Source organism: Prionailurus bengalensis, chromosome B4 (genome assembly GCF_016509475.1).
Source record: "Prionailurus bengalensis isolate Pbe53 chromosome B4, Fcat_Pben_1.1_paternal_pri, whole genome shotgun sequence".
Lineage (NCBI taxonomy): Eukaryota > Metazoa > Chordata > Mammalia > Carnivora > Felidae > Prionailurus > Prionailurus bengalensis.
The window spans coordinates 55,372,377-55,384,550 of NC_057358.1; the positions used below are offsets into that span (position 1 = coordinate 55,372,377).

General features: G+C 35.9%; 1 pseudogene; it reads left to right on the top strand.

Moving 5' to 3' along the window:
- LOC122473594 overlaps positions 1–11,585 on the top strand; it is a 46,314-nt pseudogene extending 34,729 nt beyond the window's left edge.
- Positions 11,586–12,174: the final 589 nt, after the last annotated feature.

The window sequence follows — 12,174 nt, forward strand, 5'->3', positions numbered from 1 at the left end:
CGGTTTCACCAGTTTGCATTCCCACCAAGCCGGTTCCCGTTTCTCCACATCCTCGCCAGCATCTATAGTCTCCTGATATGTTCATTTTAGCCACTCTGATTGATGTGAGATGGTATCTCAGTGTAGTTTTGATTTATATTTTCCTGATGAGGAGTGATGTTGAGCATCTTTTCATGTGCCTGTTGGGCATCTGGATGTCTTCTTTAGGGAAGTGTCTATTCATGTCTTCTGCCCATTTCTTCACTGGATTGTTTGTTTTTCACGTGTGGAGTTGGTGAGTTCTTTATAGATTTTGGATACTAGCCCTTTATCCGATATGTCATTTGCAAATATCTTTTCCCATTCCATCGGTTACCTTGTAGTTTTGTTGATTGTTTCCCTTGCAGTGTGAAGCTTTTTATCTTGATGAGGTCCCAATAGTTCATTTTTGCTTTTAATTCCCTCGCCTTTGGAGATGTGTCAAGTAACAAATTGCTGCGGCTCAGGTCAGAGAGGTTTTTTCCTGCTTTCTCCTCTAGGGTTTTGATGGTATCCTGTCTCACATTCAGGTCCTTCATCCATTTTGAGTTTATTTTTGTGAATGGTGTAAGAGAGTGGTCTGATTTCAGTCTTTTGCATGTTGATGTCCAGTTCTCCCAGCACCATTTATTAAAGAGATTATCTTTTTTCCATTGGATATTCTTTCCTGCTTTGTCAAGGATTAGTTGGCCATACATTTGTGGGTCCAGTTCTGGAATCTCTATTCTATTCCATTGGTCTATGTGTCTGTTTTTGCACCAATACCATGATGTCTTGATGATTACAGCTTTGTAGTAGAAGCTAAAGTCTGGGATTGTGATGCCTCCCACTTTGGTCTTCTTCTTCAATATTACTTTGGCTATTCGGGGTCTTTTGTGGTTCCATACACATTTTAGGATTGCTTGTTCTAGCTTCAAGAAGAATGATGGTGCAATTTTGATTGGGATTGCATTGAATGTGTAGATAGCTTTGGGTAGTATTGACATTTTAACAATATTTATTCTTCCAATCAGAAGAATGGAATGTTTTTCCATTTCTTTGTATCTTCCTCAATTTCCTTCATAAGCTTTCTATAGTTTTCAGCATACAGATCTTTTACATCTTTGGTTAGGTTTATTCCTAGGTATTTTATGATTCTTGGTGAAATTGTGAATGGGATCAGTTTCTTTATTTGTCTTTCTGTTGCTGCATTATTAGTGTATAAGAATGCAACTGATTTCTGTACATTAATTTTGTATCCTGCGACTTTGCTGAATTCATGTGTCAGTTCTAGCAGACTTTTGGTGGAGTCTATCAGGTTTTCCATGTACAGTATCATGTCATCTGCAAAAAGTGAAAGCTTGACTTCATCTTTGCCAATTTTGATGCCTTTGATTTCCTTTTGTTGTCTGATTGCTGATGCTAGCTCTTCCAACACTATGTTAAACAACAACGGTGAGGGTGGACATCCCTGTCATGTCCCTGACCTCAGGGGGAAAGCTCTCACTTTTTCCCCATTGAGGATGATATTAGCTGTGGGCTTTTCATAAGTGGCTTTTATGATGTTTAAGTACGTTCTTTATATCCCGACTTTCTCAAGGGTTCTTATTAAGAAAGAATGCTGAATTTTGTCAAGTGCTTTTTCTGCATCAATTGACAGGATCACATGGTTCTTATCTTTTCTTTTATTAATGTGATGTATCAAGTTGATTGATTTGTGAATGTTGAACCAGCCCTGCAGCCCAGGAATGAATCCCACTTGATCATGGTGAATAATTCTTTTTATATGCTGTTGAATTTGATTTGCTAGTATCTTGTTGAAAATTTTTGCATCCATATTCATCAGGGATATTGGCCTGTAGTTCTCTTTTTTTGCTGGGTATCTGCCTGGTTTGGGAATCAAAGTAATGCTGGCTTCATACAATGAGTCTGGAAGTTTTCCTTACCTTTCTATTTTTTGGAACAGCTTGAGAAGGATAGGTATTATCTCTGCTTTAAATGTCTGGTAGAATTCCCCAGGGAAGCCATCTGGTCCTGGACTCTTATTTGTTGGGAGATTTTTGATAACTGATTCAATTTATTCACTGTTTATGGGTCTGTTCAAATTTTCTATTTCTATCTGTTTGAGTTTTGGAAGTGTGTGGTTGCTTAGGAATTTGTCCATTTCTTCCAGGTTGTCCAGTTTGTTGGCATATAATTTTTCATAGTATTCCCTTATAATTGCTTGTATTTCTGAGGGATTGGTTGTAATAATTCCATTTTCATTCATGATTTTATCTATTTGGGTCCTCTCCCTTTTCTTTTTGAGAGGCCTGGCTAGAGGTTTATCAATTTTGTTTATTTTTTCAAAAAACCAAATCTTGGTTTTATTGATCTGTTCTACTGTTGTTTTAGATCCTATATTGTTTATTTCTGCTCTGCTCTTTATTATTTCTCTTCTTCTGCTGGGTTTGGGGTGTCTTTGCTGTTCTTCTAGTTCCTTTAGGTGTGCTGTTATATTTTGTATTTGGGATTTTTCTTGTTTCTTGAGATAGGCCAGGATTGCAATGTATTTTTCACTCAGGACTGCCTTCACTGTATCCTAAAGTGTTTGGATTGTTGTATTTTCATCTTCATTTGTTTCCATATATTTTTTAATTTCTTCTCTAATTGCCTGGTTGACCCATTCATTCTTTAGTAGGGTGTTCTTTAACCTCCATGCTTTTGGAGGTTTTCCAGACTTTTTCCTGTGGTTGATTTCAAGTTTCATAACATTGTGGTCTGAAAGTGTGCATGGTATGATCTCAATTCTTGTATACTTATGAAGGGTTGTTTTGTGACCCAGTATGTGATCTATCTTGGAGAATATTCCATGTGCACTCGAGAAGAAAGTCTATTCTGTTGCTTTGGGATACAGAGTTCTAAATATATGTGTTGTGTCCATCTGATTCAATGTATCATTCAGGGCCCTTGTTTCTTTATTGATCCTGTGTCTAGATGATCTATCCATTGTTGTAAGTGGAGTATTAAAGTCTCCTGCAATTAGCAGATTCTTATCAATAAGTTTGCTTATGTTTATGATTGTTTTATATATTTGGGGGCTCTCGAATTTGGTGCATAGACATTTATAATTGTTAGCTCTTCCTCATGGATAGAACCTGTAATTATTATATAATGCCCTTCTTCATCTCTTGTTGCAGCCTTTAATTTAAAGCCTAGTTTGTCTGATATAAGTATGGCTACTCCAGCTTTCTTTTGACTTCCATAGCATGATAGATAGTTCTCTATCTCCTCACTTTCAATCTGAAGGTGTCCTCAGGTCTAAAATGAGTCTCTTGTAGACAGCAAACAGACAGGTCTTGTTTTTTTATCCATTCTGATACCCTATGTCTTTTGGTTGGAGCATTTAGTCCATTTACATTCAGTGTTATTATTGAAAGATATGGGTTTAGAGTCATTGTGATATCTGTAGGTTTCATGCTTGTAGTGGTGTCTCTGGTACTTTGTGGTCCTTACAACATTTTACTCATGGAGTCCCCTTAGGATCTCTTGTAGGGCTGGTTTCGTGGTGATGAATTCCTTCAGTTTTTGTTTGGGAAAACCTTTATGTGTCCTATTCTGGATGACAGACTTTCTGGGTAAAGGATTCTCAGCTGCATATTTTTTCTGTTCATCACATTGAAGATTTCCTGCCATTCCTTTCTGGCCTGCCAAGTTTCAGTAGTTAGGTCTGCTGCTACCCTTATGTGTCTACCTTTGTATGTTAAGGCCCGTTTATCCCTAGCTGCTTTCAGAATTCTTTCTTTATCCTTGTATTTTGCCAGTTTCACTATGATATGTCATGCAGAAGATTGATTCAAGATACATCTGAAGGGAGATCTCTGTGCCTCTTGGATTTCAATGCCTGTTTTCTTCCCCAGATCAGGGAAGTTCTCAGCTATGATTTGTTCAAGTACACCTTCAGCCCCTTTCTCTCTCTTCTTCTTCTGGAATTCCTATGATACAGATATTATTCTGTTTGATTGCATCACTTAGTTCTCTAATTCTCCCCTTGTACCCCTGGATTTTTTTTATCTCTTTTTTTCTCAGACTCCTCTTTTTGTGTAATTTTATCTTCTAATTCACCTATTCTCTCCTCTGCCTCTTCAATCTGCACTGTGGCTGCCTCCATTTTATTTTGCACCTCGTTTATAGCATGTTTTAATTCATCATGACTATTTTTTAGTCCCTTGATCTCTGTAGCAATAGATTTTCTGCTGTCCTCTATGCTTTTTTCAAGCCTAGCGATTAATTTTATGACTATTATTCTAAATTCTTGTTCTGTTATATTGCTTAAATCAGTTTTGATCAATTCGTTAGCTGTCACTACTTCCCGGAATTTCTTTTGAGGAGAATTCTTTTGTTTCCTCATTTTGGCTAGTTTTCTGTCCCTTATGCATTTTAAAAGCTTGTTGTGTGCTCTGCACCTGTGAGCCCTGCTATATTAAAGGAGGGTCATACACTGTCCAGGGCCTGGCTCTTCAGGAGGTGTTTTTCAGGGACTGTTACTTGATTTCTACTGTTGTGACTTTGGTTATATTGTTACCCTACTCTTAGTAATAGTTTGGACCCTCCACCAGGTGAGCTTTGATTTGTTCCTTGGATTGGCCCCTTCACACCTGCATGCCTCTGTCTTCTTCAGTTCAGCCCCAGCCTCCCTAGCATCCCGAATGGCTTGCACATTTTATCTCTTCCAGTACAAGTTCAGAAGTCCGGATCTCTTGTCTCCATCTTGCACAGGCCCTCCCCGCAGGTCTCAGAGGCCGACATTAATTTATTTTAGAACTCTTAAGTTGAGGGGTCAGAAAGCGCAAAAGGATGTCCAGCTAAAATGAAACTGGAAGCTGTGAACGGGTAAACCTCACACATGTATGCTAGTCCAGACTATTAGAACAACTGTAAGGTGGTTAGTGCTAGAACCCAAAGGGCTTAATGTGAATTTAGAACTGTAATCACAGGGACTACCATATTGGCTATGTAAAAATCTGACCCAAAATAAGTGCTTTCTAAAAGCTGAAGAGAGTAAACGTCTACTGAGGCAGCAATTCTGGTTAGGATTTTTCATTTTCATTAAAAGATTGCCACAAATAGCTTATAGTAGTAGTTTAGAATTTAGTTAATAAATTAAGACAGAGTAGGAATTTATTACATTCAGGGAGAAGGAAGGATGAAGACGTCTAAGAGTGTTTGAGATGACATTTGTAATATTTTCTGAACACTGGGTTCAGGTTTGCAGGACATTGTTCTTAGTTAAACTAATAGACTTTTCTTTCTCATTTCACTCAATTCTGATTTTTTAATTCAAAAATGTAGGTTATTGTTGCCTTTTAGGAATTCAAAGCACTCTATTGAAGAGTTTTTAAATGTAGGATCCTTAGTTATGTTTGTATCATTGGAGTTTCTTCTGTTGTGATCAGGGCTTCCAACAGCAAATCAAAATTAGTTGATAGCAGATCATGTTGGTGATAGGATCTGACATAATGAAATATAAAGTCTCTATATAAAAAGATCTATATATAATTTATAAATATAAGTAATACTAATAAGTTTATAATTTGATTTAGGTAACATAAATTAACATGATTTTTTGTATCAGCTTGTTAATTAAACTCTAAGTACTTTATCATCTTTATATTGCTTACATATCTTGTATACATTCTCAGTAAGTGCACATTGAATTGAATTGGTTTCTACTTAAACCTTAAGCAAACAAGACTCCTATTTTGGTTGTCTTTTCTTACATATGATAATCAAATAATTCACACATATTTTTGGCAAGATTTGTGAGAAAAGTATAATCTGGCTATGGGATTACATTTTACATTCCTCCAGATTTGTAGTATCTCATGAATACTAATTTTGTTCAGTTCACTTTTTATTTTGTATCCCTTAAAATTGAAATAGCCAATGACACTTATGATATTCAAGGTCTTGAGATTACGTATTATAAAAGAAAAAATATATACAGACATGGTCATTAAACTCCAGTCTTTGAAGTTTTGACCTTTATGCCACCTGGTATGTTATCAAGACAACATAAAATATCTTTTGAAAACACTAATGTGATACTAAAATATATTGACGTTGAAAAATAGACATTTGATGCATCTTTTTGATATAGTGATAAGCAAATGTTAAAGTTATTAGCTGTATTCATTATTTGTACATTCAAAGAGGATATTTATCATGGATTTAAGTAGTCAAGATTATATAAGCCAGGCAGAATAAATTTCTTGAAGTAATCCAGTGGTTTTCTGTGCCTCATCACTACTAGGTTAAGAGCCAAGGCAAAGTGTTAATTGATGTTAAGGCAATGCAGCCAAAAACCCAATAATCCATTGACACTAGTTCGCTTTCTGATTCTTACAACAAGAATGAGGAAATTTGCCTGATGAAAAGGAGATAATTTTAGGGGTTTCTGGGCGGCTCAGTCAGTTGGGAGTCTAACTCTTGACTTTGGCTTAGGTGCTGATTTCAGGGTAGGGAGATTGACCCCTTTGTCAAACTCTGTGCTGACAGAATGGAGCCTGCTTGGGATTCTCTCTCACCCTCTCTCTCTGCCCGTCCCTTACTCACTGTCTCTCTCACTCTCTCAAAATAAATAAATAAACTTAAAAAAGGGGGGGGGGGCACATGGGTCGCTCAGCCAGTTAAGTGCCCAACTTGGGCTCAGGTCATGATCTCACAGTTCATGAGTTCAAGCCCCGCATCGGGCTCCCTGCTGTCAGCAAACAGCCCACTTTGGATTCTGTCTCCCTCTCTCTTTGCCCCTCCCCAGCTCATGTGCCCATACATGCATGCTCTCTCTCTCTCTCTCTCTCTCTCTCTCAAAAATAAATGAACACTTATAAATAAATAAATAAGCAAATAAATAAATAAATAAATTGAGTAATTTTAAAGACCTAGATATGATCTCACTAAGACCTTACAAAATTGAAGACAAATTAAAAATTAAAAAATCATAAGATGGAAAAAACATGTTGTGTAATAGCTAATTGCTGCAGGTTGAGCTGATGAGCCCAAGAAAGCAGAATTCCTCACAAAACAAAATAAGCAAACAAAAAAACTGCACTTCTCTTTAGAGAAGTTACCTCACTATATTGGTATGATTATAAAGATGAGTTTCCCCCATCAATCTTTTTAGGCAGAAAAACTTTAAAGAAGAACAGAAAGTATTAAATTGTGATGCATAATGAAGTATGCAAGCACTATTGGTTGCCTATACAAAATTAATTGCCTACTTCTTCCATGCTTACAATATTTTGAGAATTTGTATTCCTATGCAAAAGTGGGCATATCCCTAACTCAGAAGTAAATCTTGCCTATTTAAGTCAGTGATGCATGAGGGCTGGGGCTTCCTATAGGTATATGAGGGAGTTCTGAGTGGAGGCTTCTGGGAAATATTTCTCTTCCCTTAAGAATAAGAAACTGGAGGAGACAATCTCTCTGTACTTCTCAATGTTGTGTTTAATTATGATGCTGAGAACTGCTGCAGATATTTTGTGAAGAGAGGTAGCCTGGGAAAGAAAGCAATATACTAAGGATTGTAGATAAGAAAAACAAACTCTAAAGAACCAGGGTACTTTATGGTGTCATTGAACCTTTAACTCCAGCTAGAACCTCCCTACCTCTGGACTTCATGTATGAGGTAATAAACATTTTAGTGACTTAAGCCATTTTGCATAGGGTTTTCTGTACCTACTAAAAGCATCTTGATATATAAAGCAACAAGAATTTTGAATCTTTTCCTGGAAGGTAAAATAGATAACTACTTTGGGAGTTACGGACTTATGGAGAAGTATCTTGCAAAATAGATGAGGATTGGGAGGAATAGATGAGCAAGAAATCAGCAAGGAGAATCCTAAGAAGGTTGTACAGTGATAACTTCCATATGGCAGAGGTGGCTGGGAAATTTTTGTGCTGAGCACTCTAACAATGTTCTATAACCCCAAACTGTCAGTAAAACTCAGGAAATCTACAACAACCTTGTGCTATTGGTGCTTTGAGAAATAAATGGAAAGAATACCTAACAAGTAGTAATATGTTGCAGAGGAAGGACAGTAAACTCCATAACAAGTTAAAAAGCGTTAAATCTCCTGATAACCAGGATACATACACCTCACCATGCAAATTTTTCAAACCATTGGAAAGGTAGATGCAGGGGCTTTTAAAAAATATATACTGGAAAATAAAAATTAAAGGAATACTAAAAGATATTGTATTAGTACATAAAAATTCAAACAAATTTTAAGTGTATGTTACATAACACAATAAATAATATTGATAATTTTATTATATATCATAATATATTATTTATTTATAAATATCCAAGGGCAAGGATCTCCTTTCCTACACTCTCCTCAAAGGCTTTGCCCTCCTACCCTGATTCTCCATTTCCCACCATTGACTTCCTTATCATGGGAAACCTTTCCCTAAACCAGCTGCCCCAGAGGTCACAGTCCACTTCTTTTGGAAATGAGAATTTCCTAAAACTGAAACCAGTTCACTGGAGACCTGGAAGTGAACTGACAGTGAAATGTTTTTTCCCCTTAATTTTTACCAGTTCCACATGATTCCAACCATCACCTTGGACCACCAAGCCTTGAGTGGTGTTGCCAATTGTCTTCCTTCCAGGAAGGGATTTTGTAGCTCTTTGAAAGAAAGAAAATTGTGTGTGTGTGTGTGTGTGTGTGTGTGTGTGTCTGTATGCCTGTCTATCTCTCACATTCATGCTTTGTCTTCTATTATCTTTGTTGAAGCTAGAGGATGGGCAGGTTGTGGGTAGGGGAAAAGAGGAGCAAGAAGATTTTGTCTCAAAATGAGAGCTCCCTTTTACTCTCTTTTATTTCTCCTGAGAGCTTTGGATTTGGAGGCCTGACCACTAGGCCACGGATTGCCTGAGTATAAAACCTGGAGATAGTTTTATATTGCTTGGGTGATGCCCAATCAACAGCTTTTTGTCTCTGGTCAACTGCCTTCCTCAGAGAGAAGTGAATTGGTTGTTAGCTTCTGAGTTTTACCAAATAAAGTAGAATCCAAGAAGAAAGAAAGAAAAAAAATACATATATAATACATATTATTATATATAATATACTATATTAGCAATATATATAATTATATATAAGATATGTATATAATTATTGTATATAAAAATAAGTTTATGTATGTTTATTCACTAGGGTATACTACAAATATCTGTTAGCATAACTTATTTAAATTCAAATCAAGAAATGACATTCATTATGCAAGTACTATATATTATGTGATATGGATAATATAAGTTGAAAAAGGCACTGTTCTTGTGTTTCAGGAATTGATAGGAATGGGGAAGGCAAACACATGCACAACATGCAACAATGTGTGCAAAAAATAAGTATAAAAAAAAGAATTTTAAGAGTGTAGAGAAAGGAGCAAATAACTACAAATGGATATTTTGAAAGGGCCTCATTAAGCAGAAGCTTGAATATCAGCAAATGAGGATGAAGAAATAGACCTACCAGGTAAAGAACAAAAGATAAAGTTACGTAATAAAGGAATGAAGAGTATTCTTAGGAAATAATTTTATGTTGGTAGACAGTCCAGATGTCAATTTAAGGAAGGTCAAAGAGATTTTTATGTGTATGTTGGTAAGCCATGGAGGTTTTTGAGGAAAAGAATAACACAATGAGATGTATTTAAGGAAGTTAACTTTGACACAGTGAATGGTTGAATTGGCATTGGATAAGGCATACAAGAATAATAGTTTGCAGTATCTACGTGTGGGGTCCAGTTTAGAATGATAACAGTGGAAATAAAAAGAAAAAGATGATGTAGGAAAAATTTTGAATATAGAATGGACAAAAAGAGGCACACAAATTTAATTCTAGGATTTTCAGCTAGATGACCTGAGAGAACTGTGATGCCATTGACTAATATCAGGAACATAAAAGTATAGAGAAGGACAATAATATAAGGGATTTCTTAGAAATATCCATGTGAAGATGACAATAGGCAAAGGAGAGAATAATCAAAAGAAGAGAAGCCAGGGATAAAGATGACAATTTGATAGTAATTCATTCAGATGAGACTATGAACTCAGATAAATTACAAAGAGGAAGAATGCAAATGGGGGGAGGAGAGCAAGGATGAGGAATGTCTAAATTTAAGATAGAAATATCCTGTTTGAAAATAGTGGCATAAAATTGGCATTTCTGCCTTCCTTTCCTGGAAATCATCCAAAACCAATGAAGAAAAAGAGAAACAAAACACTAAAGTTGTTTTTGGCAAAACTAGAAGACAGTTAAAATTCCAAACCATAAAATAGGTTAAAGAGCTTTCAAAATCAATGAGAATCAAGCAGGCAAATGCTCACAAAGAAACAGAGGGGGTTGGGGCAAATGCTGCAACTGTATAGCTCAAAAGATCCAACATAAAAGTACATTTCCTGGAACAGAGGCACACACACAAAGGTACAAAAACTTATATCCCAGGTCTACAATAATAGTTAGAAGGAACATGCATTAACTGCAGGAATTCAGTTTGATTCCAAATATTGGTGAAGGCAAAGCCAAATGAGAAGTCATACAAAGGGGCCATTTTTAATGAAGCAATCTGTCTCTATAGCAGTGGAAGAGAGATTTTATATTGTTAAACAAATAAACAAACAAAACTTATGGTTACCTATCCAGCTATTCTGCCACAAAGTGTTGGTCCTCTCTCACTCCCTAAAACTCCTGCAAACAACTGGGGAAATGATCTGTTTCACTGATAAATTCTAAAAAATAAATTTGTTCAGGAGTCACATAAAGTACTAGATGGAGAAGGAGAAGAAGCAGAAGAAGAAAGGAAAAGGAAAATCAACTAACAAGTTAAGAACACTCACTAGAATAATGTTACCAAGGAGCAAACAAAAATTACCACCAGATATTTAACATACATGAGCAAATCTTAACTAAGCAATTACCTCTATAATACAAGAACATGGAACAGAGATAGGAATAGTCTGAGCAATAATATCTATTGGCTTTCTAGGTTTCACTGTATGACCTCACCACATGTTCACCTTGGGAATAGACATTGATACATGAGCATACTTCACATCAGCTACCATAATCATTGCTATTTCCATAGGAATAAATGTATTTAGCTGACTCACCACCCTTCATGGAGTCAACATTGAATGATCCCCCGCTATACTATGAGCCTTAGGCTTTATTTTCCTATTTACCATAGGAGGCTTACCAGGCACTGTATTAGCAAACTCTTCACTAGACATTGCTCTTCATGACACATACTAGTAACTCACTTCTACTACATACTATCAATAAGAGCAGAATTAGCTATTATAAGAAGGTTCATCCATTGATTGCCCCTATTTTCAGGATACACTCTTTGATAACACCTGAGCAAAAATCCACTATACAATTATATTTGTAGGTGGTAACACAACCTTCTTTCCTCAACATTTCCTCATATTATCTGGAATACCTTGACGTTACTCTGACTACCCAGACACATATGCAACTTGAAACACAATTTCTTTTATAGGCTCATTTATTTAACTAACAGCAGTAATATTAATAATTCTTTGAGTTTGAGAAGTTTGGTGAAGAAATAGAAAGTGATAGAATATAAGCTGGGAGAAATCAGAAAAGAGAAAATATAAAATCATTCACAGAACAAAATGAGTTGAAAGGAGCACAAGGGAAAATAGGTACTGCTAAAAATACAGTTGAAGACATAGAAGATAAAAATAAAGTGTGTCAGGGCACCAGGATAGCTCAGTCAGTTGAACTTCCAACTTCAGCTCAGGTCATGATCTTGCAGTTTGTGAGTTGGGGCTCCACATTAGGCTTGCCTCTCTCAGACAGTCAGCACAAAGCCCGCTTCAGATCCTATGTCTCCCACTCTCTACCCTTACCCCACTTGTGTTCTCTCAAAGATAAATAAACAAAAAAAAATTTTAATTCTTTTTACTATGTTTATTTTTTGTAAATTTTAAAATTCTATTTCATTTTATTCTATTTTATCATATACTTTTTTTTAATTTTTAAACTTTTTCTTACATTTTTTTCTTTTCTTTCCTTTTTTTCTCTATTATATCAAGTTTTCTCAACAACCGGACCAAAACACCTAGGATCTTGTTTCCTTTATTTGATTTTTTGTGTTGTTTTTAAGTTT